This window comes from Antechinus flavipes, chromosome 1 (genome assembly GCF_016432865.1).
Source record: "Antechinus flavipes isolate AdamAnt ecotype Samford, QLD, Australia chromosome 1, AdamAnt_v2, whole genome shotgun sequence".
Classification (NCBI taxonomy): Eukaryota; Metazoa; Chordata; class Mammalia; order Dasyuromorphia; family Dasyuridae; genus Antechinus; species Antechinus flavipes.
Window position 1 is genome coordinate 343,330,981 of NC_067398.1, and position 12,612 is coordinate 343,343,592.

A 12,612-nucleotide genomic window follows, 5' to 3' on the forward strand; every position below is an offset into this window, starting at 1 on the left:
TAGTAGGCAATTTAAACGTACTTCTCTCAGAGTACTCAGTAGAGGAAGAAGAGAATCTTTAGAATATGCTCCTTATTCTCTTTTTTTTTTTTAACATCTGACAATAAGAAACTATACCTAAAAATACCAATGAGATAAATCATATGATAGTTAATTTACTAGAGAAAAATATATTTGCACTATGGAATACAAAAACTATTTTGTACTACAAAAGGATTACAAAGTGATTTCTAAAGGTTTGCTTCCTAAAGATTTTGTCACAGATACAGGTTCCAGACCTCAAGAGACCCCTTATAGAAAGAAATCATGGAATAAAAACACCTTCCTTTCTTTTAGAAATTAGGAAATCTTAAGAAAGGAGAAACAAGGAGACCTGGAAATGAGGGTGCCTGAGTGCTCAGCGTTGGCTCTAACACCAGCTGAGAATGCATTAATTGCATCCCCAGACAATTGATACCCTAAAAAAAGATGAACACTTTCTTTTACTTAAGGATGAGCACATCTGTAATGGCACCAGAGTTGCCCTTCCTGGCATCTCTGTTCTATCCCCAAATTCCTCCTTAAGATTATTAGAAAGGAATAAACTTAGTTGAAAGATAGGTTGATGGCACAAGGCTCCAATGAATTCAATGTAGGAGTAGCAGTTTCCCTGCCAACCCATATTTTCTCCAAATGTTTAAAAAAGACAGTAAAATAGTAAATTAACAACAACAACAAAACCAGATACAGATTAAAAGAGTGGATATTATAAATGGCAAAAGAGATATAAGCAGTAATGCACTTTGCTCTGTGCCATTCCCTTCAATACTATTTATTAAAATCTATCCAGCCTTCAAAATGGAACAAGAGGTTGAGAAAGTATTTTTTATTCATTGTGAACTTAAACACAAAAAATAAAAAGAACATTTCCGATTATACAGCACAACATAATAGGAGAATTCAATATAAAACCATGAAGTAAATACTACCTATTGTTTTCAGTTATTTTCAGTTACTCTGCTTTTCTGTACTTTCTTCTGTTTTATTTTCTGCTGTGTATTTTTCTCTCAGATTATTTTTAAAAAATAAAATTTATTAATATTTTTTGCTTTTACATAAATTAAATCTCCCTCTGTATCCTTCTTCTCCCTTCTCCAAAAATCATTCCTTAAAACAAAGAAATTTTTAAAAGAAGAAAAATAATCAGCAAAACTGATCAACACCACAAAAAATCTTGACAATACATGCAATGTTCCACACTTACCAACTGAGAAATATTAATCAAAAAAAATCAGAGCAGTTAGACCTTTTTCTGATTGTGAGCTTGACAAACATCAAGAAATGTGAACATTTCTCATACAAATAGAAATAAAAAGGAATTGAAATGAAAGCATGAATCTCCATTATATTCAGCCTACTTTTTTTTCTATTTTAAATATAACATGGTAGTAATAATTCTGCTCATTTGTGTCCCTGAAATGTTTCTTCTGTGTATTTTTATATGACTTAATTGATGCTTTTTCTTTTCTTTTCTAGTTTCACTTATTATCTAACCTTCCTCCCAATAAAATTCCCTCTTTGTTACAACAGGTAGAGTCACATAAAACAAATTCATACTTTGGCTATGTCTGTAAAGATATGTGATTTATAATCGTAATTGTTAGAATTCTTACAAAGTGCTAAGTCAATGGAATTTATAGAGACAATGGTTGTTTAGCAGGGTGCTTAACAGTTCTCTAGATGTACTTAGTACTTACTATAGTTCCACAAGATTCACACCTTTAAGAGAGCATATATAAGCTAGGAGCCTCAACCAGGATTGACTCTGGGACATTCACAAGCCAGGATTCAGTTGAGGAGATTCATAAGCCAGAAACAGCAGTCGGGCAGAACGAAGGAAGACAGAGAAGTGGTGGCAGGCTGTACTGTGGAGAACACTGAAACCTACATCTGGAAGGCCTCCAGAAAACTAACCAAGCCCCAAGTGAAGGAGATAAGATTTTGGAAAAGACAATAAAGGATTTGGACTTTTAACTCCTGGTTGCATTTGAGGTGATTATTACTTTGAACTGAAAGGAAGGCTGCCTCCAGAAGCCCCTCAAGAAACCTGCTCCAGAGAACATTTTATTTTAGAGAAGAACATTACAATTTGGTGCCCGACGTGGGCCAACTCTCTCCAAGAGTTGGGAAACATGATTCAAGCTTCTAAAGTCATGATCTGTTATGGTCTTTTAAAAAGTGATCACATTAATATGACCATTGTGTAAATTGTTCTCCTAGGTCTACTCATTTCAGTTTGCATGGGTTACTACAAATCTTCTAAAGTTTTTCTGAACTGATCATGCCCATTACTTCATATGGAACAATACTATTCCATTACTATAGCAGCAGTTTTTCTCAATGCAAAGAAGTGGAAGCCAAGAGAAGGCCCATCAACTGGATAATGGCTGAACAAATTACTCAATCTTATTATAAAGGACCATAAGAAATGAAAAAGTTGAGGGAGTCAGAGAATCCTTGCAGGAGTTATAAGTACTAAAGTATAGTGAAGAAAGCAGAACCAGGAAAAATGTGTACAAAGAGAAAACTATGGAAGAAAACAACTTTTAAAGATTAAACAATTCTGATATACAAAGTAAATACAAGGTATTTGCTGCATTAGCAGTGAAGTGAAGGGGATCAGGAAAGTAGGAGTTGATGTATGACTTAAGTTCTGAAGGAAGAGAGACATTTTAAGAGGCACAGGTAAGAAAGGAATGTATTCCAGGCAAAGAGGATGGACTACAAAACTACAGAAATAACAAATGATAGAATATCATGTATGAAGAATACCAGAGACCACTTTGGTTGAATTGTGGGATATGATATTAATATAGGATAAACTTAGGAAGATCAACTGGAGTTATTTGATCCTAGAGTAATAAGAAGTCACAAAAATTTAATTATTTCAATGAACAGATATTATATACAAATCATTACATATGTCTAAAAGATAAAACCAAAATGAAAAATAGACTATGCCATCAAGGAGTTTACACTCATCTAGAATAGAATGAAAAGCTACTCAAGTACTTTAAAAATGAAAGAAATACAAATTAAGATGACCTCAAAATATCTTATACCTAACTAGAATGTCAAAAATAGGGGAAAAAATGAGTGGTGGGAGGGATCTGAGATGCTGCAAACATTTTGAAACATTATAATAAACCAAAAAACCTTTTGATCCAGTGATTCCAATGTTATGACTCATATATATATATGTATGTATATATATATTTATAAAGAAAAAAGACTTATTGGCATAAAAGTGTTCATAGTTGTTTTACATGTAAATAGCAAAGACCTAAAACATTTATGTTTAGTAACTTGTCAAATAAGTGATATTTTACTAAAATGGAATATTAGAGTGCCACAAGATAATAAATATGAAAGAATATACGGACAGATATTAGAAGATCTATATGAAAATATTTGAAGCAAAACCAGTATAATCAGAACTATATACATATTGCTTATTGTTACAATTGGGGAGAAAAGCCCAAAGAAATGGAACTTGAGAAAGTTTCAAAAAAGGACAAAGATTAAACCCATTAATTGTGATTTCTCTACTCCTTTCTGGATACTCTTTTTTATAAACTCTTTTTTTCCGTGCACCTCAGTTGTGACAAATATTAAAGTTTCTTCCTTTCTATAATTTCATATATTTTTTACACTCCTTTATCTTCCCTGTCTTTAATCCTCAGAAAAGAAACAATCCATCCTTTTCTTGTCAATTTAATACTCTTAATGCCCTTTGAAGACATCAAAGTTTTTTTAAAGGGCTACTTTTTTCCCCCTCTTTTTCATTTTTTGGAATGTTAGCTCTTTATCATCATACAGTCTTTATCATTTTAGTTTTCTAGTTTTTTCTTGACCTTTGTATTTGTATTTCAGAGTTCTTTTTCAGCTTTGGTCTTTTCACTGTTTAAAAGTTCTTTATTCCATTACAAATCCATTTCCTTCCTTCACCTTAGTTAATCTTGGTGATAAGCCTACTTTTTAAGGTTTTGGGGTGCTGTATTTCAAGATTTTCTTTTACAATGGAAACCTCCAGGTCTTGTATAAACCTGACTGTGTTTCCTCAGTTCTTAAAATTCTTTTTTGCTTCTTGGAATATTTTTTTCTCTTCTGGGTTGTTGTTAGTACACTCTTAGGATATTTTGTTTCAGGTTTTTTTTCAAGGAGTAGATTCCTTCCATTTCCACCATTTTTCTAGCTACTAACAGATTTTGGCTGTTCTTATATTTCTTGAAAACATAATTTACAAGCTTTTAAAAAACATGGCTTTCCAAGAGTTTGAAGATTCATAAATAATCTCTCCCTCTCATGTTTTCTAAGGCTCAGGTGTTTTTCTTTTAATATAAGACATCTTACATATTCTATTTTTTCAATCTTTTAATTTTGTTCTAATATTTCTTGTCTTAGGAGTCTTTGGTTTCAGGGAATTCATTACTTGATGGAGATCTACCACTTCTAGTTAAAGTATTTATTCTCCTTCATTAATCCCCTTTAACTCCATCCAAGTATTTTATTCAGAACTTTTGTTTTTATGTTTCATTTCTTGTACATATTTATGTAGACTTTGTGGAAAATGCATTTTTCCCACCTTTGAGTGTCTTCCTACAATTGTTACAGTTAACCTTTGTATTTTTTTTTCCTTTCTCTGGATCTATATCTCTTTTGTAGTGGTCAGTGTCTTCTGTTCACTTACTTCTACAGAGTTACCTCCCATAGCAATATGCTGTGCCTCTGAGTAGGGTACTTGGTGTTGCCTGATCATTCTAGATTACTATGATTCCCATGCTACCTCCGGTGTGTTCCTGTGCTAAAAGTACTAGCAGGTATCAGCTCTCCTTGTCTTTCTGGATTTTCAGGGTCCTCTTTAACTATTCAGAATGGGGTGCTAAGGAGCTCAGAGATCCTGGTCCTGGGATATTCAATCTTAATGCATCTCTTCCAGGATATATGCTGTGAGATTCCAACCATCCCAGAGCTTCTGATCTTGCAGCCTCTCAATAGAGAGTCTGTTTTGTAGACTACAGATATAGCTGGCTTAATTCTGGTTAGCCTGTTTTCTTTGCCCGTGATGACAATAGCTTTTAGTCAAGCCTTCTTTCCCATTTCTCATGGACGTCTGCCTTTTTGTTCACTTCGAGATGAAGTCATTTACTGTAATTTCTCATGAGATTTCTTGGTCGTTAATCAGTCTGGTGTTATTTTTGATTTTTTGCTAGAGTAGGTGTGTGGGAATTGGGCTGCCTGCCTCCCTACAGAAAGCTCTTGGCTGCAAGTCAATGCTTATATTTTACTCTCGATTTTACATCTTTATTTGATTATTTTTATCTTGACATTTCAGTTATAATGAAAAAAAAAATCAAGTCATTTAGGAGTTTGAACTAGATGATCGCTAAAGTCCTTGGCAGTTTTAACATTTTATGACTATGCAGCAATGACTTCATCAGCATGAATCAGTCAACAACATTATTAAACTCTGTGCCAGGCTCTATGCTTAGCATGAGGAATACAAAGAAAAGCAAAAGAAACTCCCAAGAAGGAAATTTCTTCCCCGGAATAAACTCTATGTGACTTAAAAACAATTACAACCCTTAGGTATGGCTTAGTAGAGAAGTCCTAGGGTATTGCTTATGGCACAAACATTAAATGACTTGCCCAGGATCACAAAACTAGTAATTACCAGAGGAAGGACTTGAACCTATTATAAACAGGAACAGGAAGGGAAGGGAAAGAAATAAGTATTATATAGCAAATACCATGTTCCAGGCACTGTGTTAAGTGCTTTTTGCAAAAATTATCTTATTTGATTCTCATGATAAATCAGAAGATAGATGTTATTCTTATCTCCATTTTACAGTTGAAGAAACTGAGGCAAACAACAGCTTAACTGTTACAAGTTAAACAGTGACTTGTCCAGGATCACAGGCTACTGTTTGAGGTTGAATTTGAACTCATGTCTTCCAGACTCCAAACCCATCAACTACTAGATTCATTGGGTCACCAGCTGCCCCTAAACAAATTCTATTCTATAGATAGTATATGTCCTACTTTAGTGCCCAACTTAAAGCCTTCTTGTTTCCTCAGTAAGAAATATTCTTTCTCTAACTCCTCCTTTTATTTATTTATTTAACCATTCAAATGATAGTTATTATAACACAGTATCTGATAACAGTATTTGTGTATATGTATCAACCTTTCCATGAGTACAAAAGCTCCTTGTAGGCAAAGAATATGTAGGTAATTTTTTTAAAATTTGATTTTAACTTAATTTTACTCTCAATTACATATAAACAAAAAATATTAACATGTTTTTAAAAAAATGTTGAATTCCATATGCTCTCCATCCTTTCCTTTTTCCCCCTCCTTGAGATGGCAATTTGATATATTTTATTTATGTGTAATCATGCAAAACAAATTTTCATATTAGCTATGTTTCAAAAGAAAACACAGACCAATAAAATAAAATAAAATAAAAAAGGATGCTTCAATTTGCATTCAGACTCCTTTAGGTTTTTCTCTGGAGGTAGATATCATTTTTCCTCATAAGAATTGTCTCAGATCATTATATATGAGAATAGCTAAATCATTCAAATTGACCATTGTACAATGTTGTCATTACTATTTACAATGTTCTCCTGGTTCTGCTCACTTCACTTAGCATCAGTTCATATAAATCTTTCCAGATTTTTCTGAAAGCAGCCTGTTCATTTCTTGTAACACAATAGCATTCCAAAAGAATCATGTACTAAAACTTGTTCAGCTACTCTCCAAATGATGGGCATCTCTTCAATTTCCAATTCTTTGCCCCACAAAAAGAGGTGTTATAAACATTTTTGTACACATAGGTTCTTTTCCTTTTGCTTTGATCTCTTTGGATATAGATCTAATGATATTACTAGGTCAAAGGGCATGCAGTTTTATAGCTATTTGGACATAGTTAGAAATTGTTCTCCAGAATGGCGGATCACTTCACAACTCCACCAACAATGCATTGATGTCTCTAATTTTTCATATCATGTGGAATTTTCACAGGTCATTTTTTGCCTTATTTTCTGTATATTTTATTGTCACTATTCATATATAAGTATATTGTCATCTCATTAAGATGCAAGCTTTTTGAAATAAAGTACTATTTCATATTTTTGACTTTGTATCCTCAATCTAGCACAGTGGCTGGTACAGAGTAGAAGGCATAAAAATGCTTTTTAAATTGATTTACTGTTTTTGACAAAGCAAGCACAAATTTACTGTAGGCAGCATGGTAACAGTGGAAAGAGCAATTGTTTTAGAATCAGAGAACCAGGGTTGGTATACCATCTATGGCAGAGATGTTGGCAAATCAGCTTCTAGACTCAATGTTTTCATTTGCAAAAATGAGGGGTCTGAACTTGATGCACCAGAATGTCCTTTTTAGCTTTAAACCTAGGCTCTGTGAAATGTGTTCCATGCTTGCTCTTGCTTTTCTAGTCTTTATTCACCCTCCATAGACAGACTATGGATTTTACTCTCCTTTCTAGTTGTTTAATTCCTTTTCCCTTCCCCATAGTCTATAGAAATTCTGAAATTTAAAGCTAAGACATAAACCAGAATTTCAAGAATTCACCCTGCCAAAGCACTGTTTTATAACAGTTGGATTATTCAAGGATTTACAGTAAGATTTCAGTTAATACTTTTTTTTTTCAACAAGATACCAATATTCTCAGGTTTAGATGACATTTTTACTGGCCTACCATCACTTTGAACTCAAAATATAAAAATTAAATTCATTTTCCTCCCAAAATTAGCTTCTCCCTCCAATCTAGGGAACATGTCTTATTAGCACAGTGACCTGCACATGATGTACACTCAAACACTGTGATAAATAAAATGACTCTTCTCTGAATTAAGACTTCAGGGACCTTAACTTGGCAGAAGAGCTAATTGTACCGCAGGGACAAGCTATGAGGCAGAAAAGAAAGCCCAACCCAGAAATCTTACCAATGATTTCTCATTTGGGACCAAATCCACAAATCTCAGTATGCCTTAAATGTTTTGTAAAGCCAATAACTGTTTTAAATTAGAAGTTGAACTATTTTCATATTCAAAAACCATATTTTTCTTCTCAAGATAGTGATATGGCACTTCAGACATGTCAGCAAATCATACTTTTTCCATTTGATATTGTAAGATAAGTAAATTAAAGAAGCAAGGCTTCTTCATATAAAAGCTTCTTTTTGTACACATTCTAACCATTTGATATTTTTTCTTAAATTTCCCCAAGTACAATCTTTCGAATCACAAATATCCAATTCAACTAAAATACTTCTTTTAGTTCTTTCATGTGACACTACTTTGAGGTAGCTAATGTTGATCAGGTCCCTGTTCTCAAATCAACTCAATAACATTTGCTAATTACCTACTATGCTGTCAGACACTATCCCTGGTACTGGATATACAAAGACAAAAAATTTAACAGCTCCTACTCTAAGGAAATTATTCTCTCTTGAGAGCCGAGTTTGATGAAATCATTTAATGAACATTTTGCAGCATCAACAATATCTTGAATTAAATATAAATAAATTGTTCCCCCCAAAATTAAAAACCATACAAAACAATTTTCCAAATAACTAAAAAAAGAAGTGCAAATCAAATGAGCTCTGAGGTTTTGCCTCATACCCACGTATTGCCAGAGATGACAAAAGCTACAAATAGTGCTAAGGTGTTGTGGGTAAACGAGTAACTACTGCAGTGTTGGTGGAGCTGTAAATTAGTCTGACCATTCTGAAATTTGGAATTAAGTTTAAAAAAAAAAGAATTGAATGTCCATATCTTTTCACTCAGAGATCCCTCTACTAGGCCTATGATCCAAGGAGGTTAATAATAAAAAGGAAATCCTATATATATGTAAACATACATACATATATATATATACACATATATAAACATATATTTATAGCATTCCATTTTGTAATAGAAAAGAACTGAAAACAAAATGGTGCCCATTAGATAAGGAATAGCTAAATGTGGTATATGAATATAGTGGAAAATTACCATGTTGTCAGAAATGAATATGATGAACATAGTACAGAGAAATAAAGAAAAGCTCATATAAAGTATACAGAACCAAATTCTGTTGAATCTGGAACTCAATGACTATAACAACACAAACAGGAAAAAACAATAATAATAAATCAAATTAAATTGAATGCTAAAAATATTATGATGATCAGATCAGCCACAAAGAAAAGATATAAGAAAGCACTTCCTTAAATGTAGAGAAGGGATCTAGGTGGGAACACTACAGATGTGAATACTCTTATCCAACTGCAGCATATATTTACTAATCACCTAAAAGAGTTAGGGATATGCTAGGAACTAGCAGATCAAAATTTAGATAAGGTGTATCCTTAATAGAACCTAGAGTCTATATGACCATATGTCACAAATAACTATAATACAATACAATATACGAGAGGCAAAATATGAAGTGCTAAGTGAAAAGGACACCAAAGACTTTAAAGATTACAGATCTAGAGCTGGAAGCAATCTCAAAAATCTTCTAGTTCAATCTTTCTTCCGCCACCCCCCACCCTTTTTTTTTTTTTTTTTTTTAACAATGGAATAACAGAGACCCAGAAAGATTAAGTGATTTTTTTAATGTTACACAGGTAATAAAGGTTAAAGATTAATTTAGAATCCAGGCTTTTTGACTCCAGAGCCAGTGCTATTTTAACTGCACCACCAGAATGAGTAGGAAAACTATAGTAAAAATGTAAATGGGATGGTATTCCAAGCTTATGGAAATAAGCACAAAGCACAGAAGCAAAAAAGTAGAAAGTGTGCATAACAAGGAAGTAGTTTGTTTTTTTAGATGTATTGGGGGGGGGGATTATGAGATCTAGCTGGAAAAGTACTTGTAAATTATAAAGCATTAAGTAAATATGAGATGATAACATTATATTGTGGATAACTTTAAATACCAGGTTAAGGAATCTGAACTTTTTTCAGCAGGCAGTAAGAAACCATTTGACTTGCTCTGAGCAGACAAATCTAATGAAACTATGTATAAAGATTTGTTCAACTATAGTGTATAGGATACAGTGAAGACAGAAGAGAACAGAATTTATAACACCTGCTAGAAGAGTACTGCAATAGCCCAGACAGATGACTGTCTTGTTTGATGAGGCTTTCAAAATAGAAAGGAAGGGACCAATGCAAGCAGCAATAGAGGGCTGGTAGATTCAACAGAATTTGGTAATGGTTTCTTCCCACTCACTTGTTTCTCATATCTAATCAAATTTAACATCAAGGTTTTGAACAAGAGGGAATGAGTCAAATCAGAAAAACAAGAAATAGATTTTTCAGAAAAGGAAATTATCCTGTTTTCGCATCTATTGAGTTTGGGGAGCTGGCATGATAGGTGAGAAGATTTAAATCTATTGTATAGATCTGAGATCATTTCTATAAAGATAATGACTGAATTGAGTGAATGTGTTTGGGGAGAGAGAGAAACAGAGAGAGAGACAGAGAGACAGACAAAGTGTAGATGAGAAGGGAAGAGTCGAGCACAAAACCTTGGGATACTTTAACCTGCCATGAAAATGATAACGTGCAAGGGAAGGTGACATTAAAAAATGATTACAGAGAAGCAGGAAGAAAGCCAAGAGAGACTATATTCAGAAAGAGGGAGGTGGTCCAAAATGTCAAATGCTGAAGAACCAAAGAGAATCAGATAAAACAGTCACTAGATCTGGTGATTCACCTTTGACAGAGCAATTTCTGTATCATAATGGGGGTGGGAAGGTAGAAGCCAAATTGCAAGGAGTTGAGATTAAAATACCAAATGCTCCAACTAACTCGAAAGGGGTCCGGAACTCGATTAGGCCCTCATGCCATTTTACATCTTAATCTTAGGACTGAGGATATCATATAGTCTTCATTTGGAAGCCAATTTCCTAACCTGCCCAGCCGGCATTTCACATAAATTCCAAATTCAAGAAAGAAGTTTTTCAGTGCAAAGCTAGCTTGAGATGTAGAGTTGGGGTAATAAGACCGCAGCTATTCTAAAGGGACAGATAGCCATGGGGTGCGGCTGGTGGGGGCGGGGTGAGGGTGGGGTGTAGCGGCAGGACCTAAAGAGGGAATCAGCTAGGGAAGGAGGAGGAGGGGGCGGCGGCAGCTTCTGCCGGCCCACAGGGGGCAAGGCTGGAAGTGGGGAAGGAGACAGAAGGAAGCAAAAGACAGAAGGCGGTGCCAGTGGAGCTGTCCGGGAGTACGGCTGCTGCTGGGGATGAGGGTGCTGGATGGCCGGGAGTTCTGGCTGCAGGGACGGATGGGCGGATGGAGGAATGCAGGGATGCAGAAGGGAGGGACCAGAGAAGGGAAGTAGCTAGGGATCCCTAGGGAGTGGGGGGCAGCTATGGGGAGCGGTGATCAGCAGCACTCACCAGGCCCCTCCGCACTCCGCTCTGCTTGCAGCCTCGGAAGGCTTGCCCCTCTTCCCCGAGACTCAATCTCCCAGCACCTGTCGAAGGGCAGCGACCCGGACTCCTTACAGCCGCGGAGCCGACATAGCGAGGGAGGGGGAGCGGGGGCCGGGAGAGCCGCCCGCAAAAGCCGCCGCAGCGCTCAGCCAGCCAGCGCCGGCTCCTCGGCGCGTCACGTGACTGGCGCACGGGGCGCGCGGGTGCGCACGTGACCGGCCCCACCGCCTCGCCAGATTCGACGCCCTTGACCCCTCCCGGGCTGTCGGCTGTCAGTTGCTGGAGGCCCGCAGGTGGGCCAGCGGGCACCTGCGGTGGTTTTCCAAGTCCGCAATTCCGCCACTGTGGAGATGCTTGGCCTGTGGTGGACTTCAGTCCCTGGAGTGCCGCGATTGCTGCTCCCTTTAGTTTTTCTTTAACTCGTAGCCCAAGTTTGTTTGGCGGTGCTAACTCACTGTTGGCGAGGGTCGAACTCGTGGGTTCGTCCTTAAAAGCACCCTCAGCTCCCGGGCTGTTTCATAGAAGGTGGGCAGCAGCCTCGGACTTTGGGCACAACCCTGTTACCTTCAGCTTTCTTGTTCATATTGAAATCGAAGCACAGTACTCTCCAACCTGTTGCAAATGTTTAATAACAACTTCAAAATTTTAAAGTTTACCTGGCGTTAACATTGTTTCTATTTCTTTCTTAAGTGTAGACAATCTACAGACAATAAGTCGAGCCCTCATTTACATGTAGCTTTTGCCCCAGCCACTTCCTACTTTCATTTCCTGTCCTTGGCTCCAAGAGTTATCAGTTTCAGGATTTTAGCTAAAATCCAGTTCTACTGGCATGTGTGTAATTGTGATAATGTCTCCCCTTGCCTCCCCCCATCTCTCCCACTCTGATAATGGGATACTTTGGTGTAGTCTATAATAGAGACTCTATAAGATTTAGAATTGCTTTTGATTTAGAAATGTTATTTCTTAAAGAAGCAGAGGAAAACGTCAACAGGAGTTAATGAAAAATGGATTTTGAATGAAAATATTGTAGATCTTGGGATTACAAATTCTTTCATGAATGTTGGTGAAGATCATCTTAGATGTAAACTGACTACATTACTTCCTTTTGAGCCCTCAT

At 36.1% G+C, this 12,612-nt stretch overlaps 1 protein-coding gene across 1 annotated transcript in view; it reads right to left on the bottom strand.

The window, feature by feature from the left end:
• Window positions 1-12,384, bottom strand: part of ABCA3 (ATP binding cassette subfamily A member 3) — a 114,807-nt gene extending 102,423 nt beyond the window's left edge. Inside the window, exon 1 of the mRNA XM_051969532.1 lies at window positions 11,460-12,384. The gene's annotated coding sequence lies outside the window, so the exon portion shown is untranslated. The remainder of the gene's footprint in view (window positions 1-11,459) is intronic.
• Window positions 12,385-12,612: the final 228 nt, after the last annotated feature.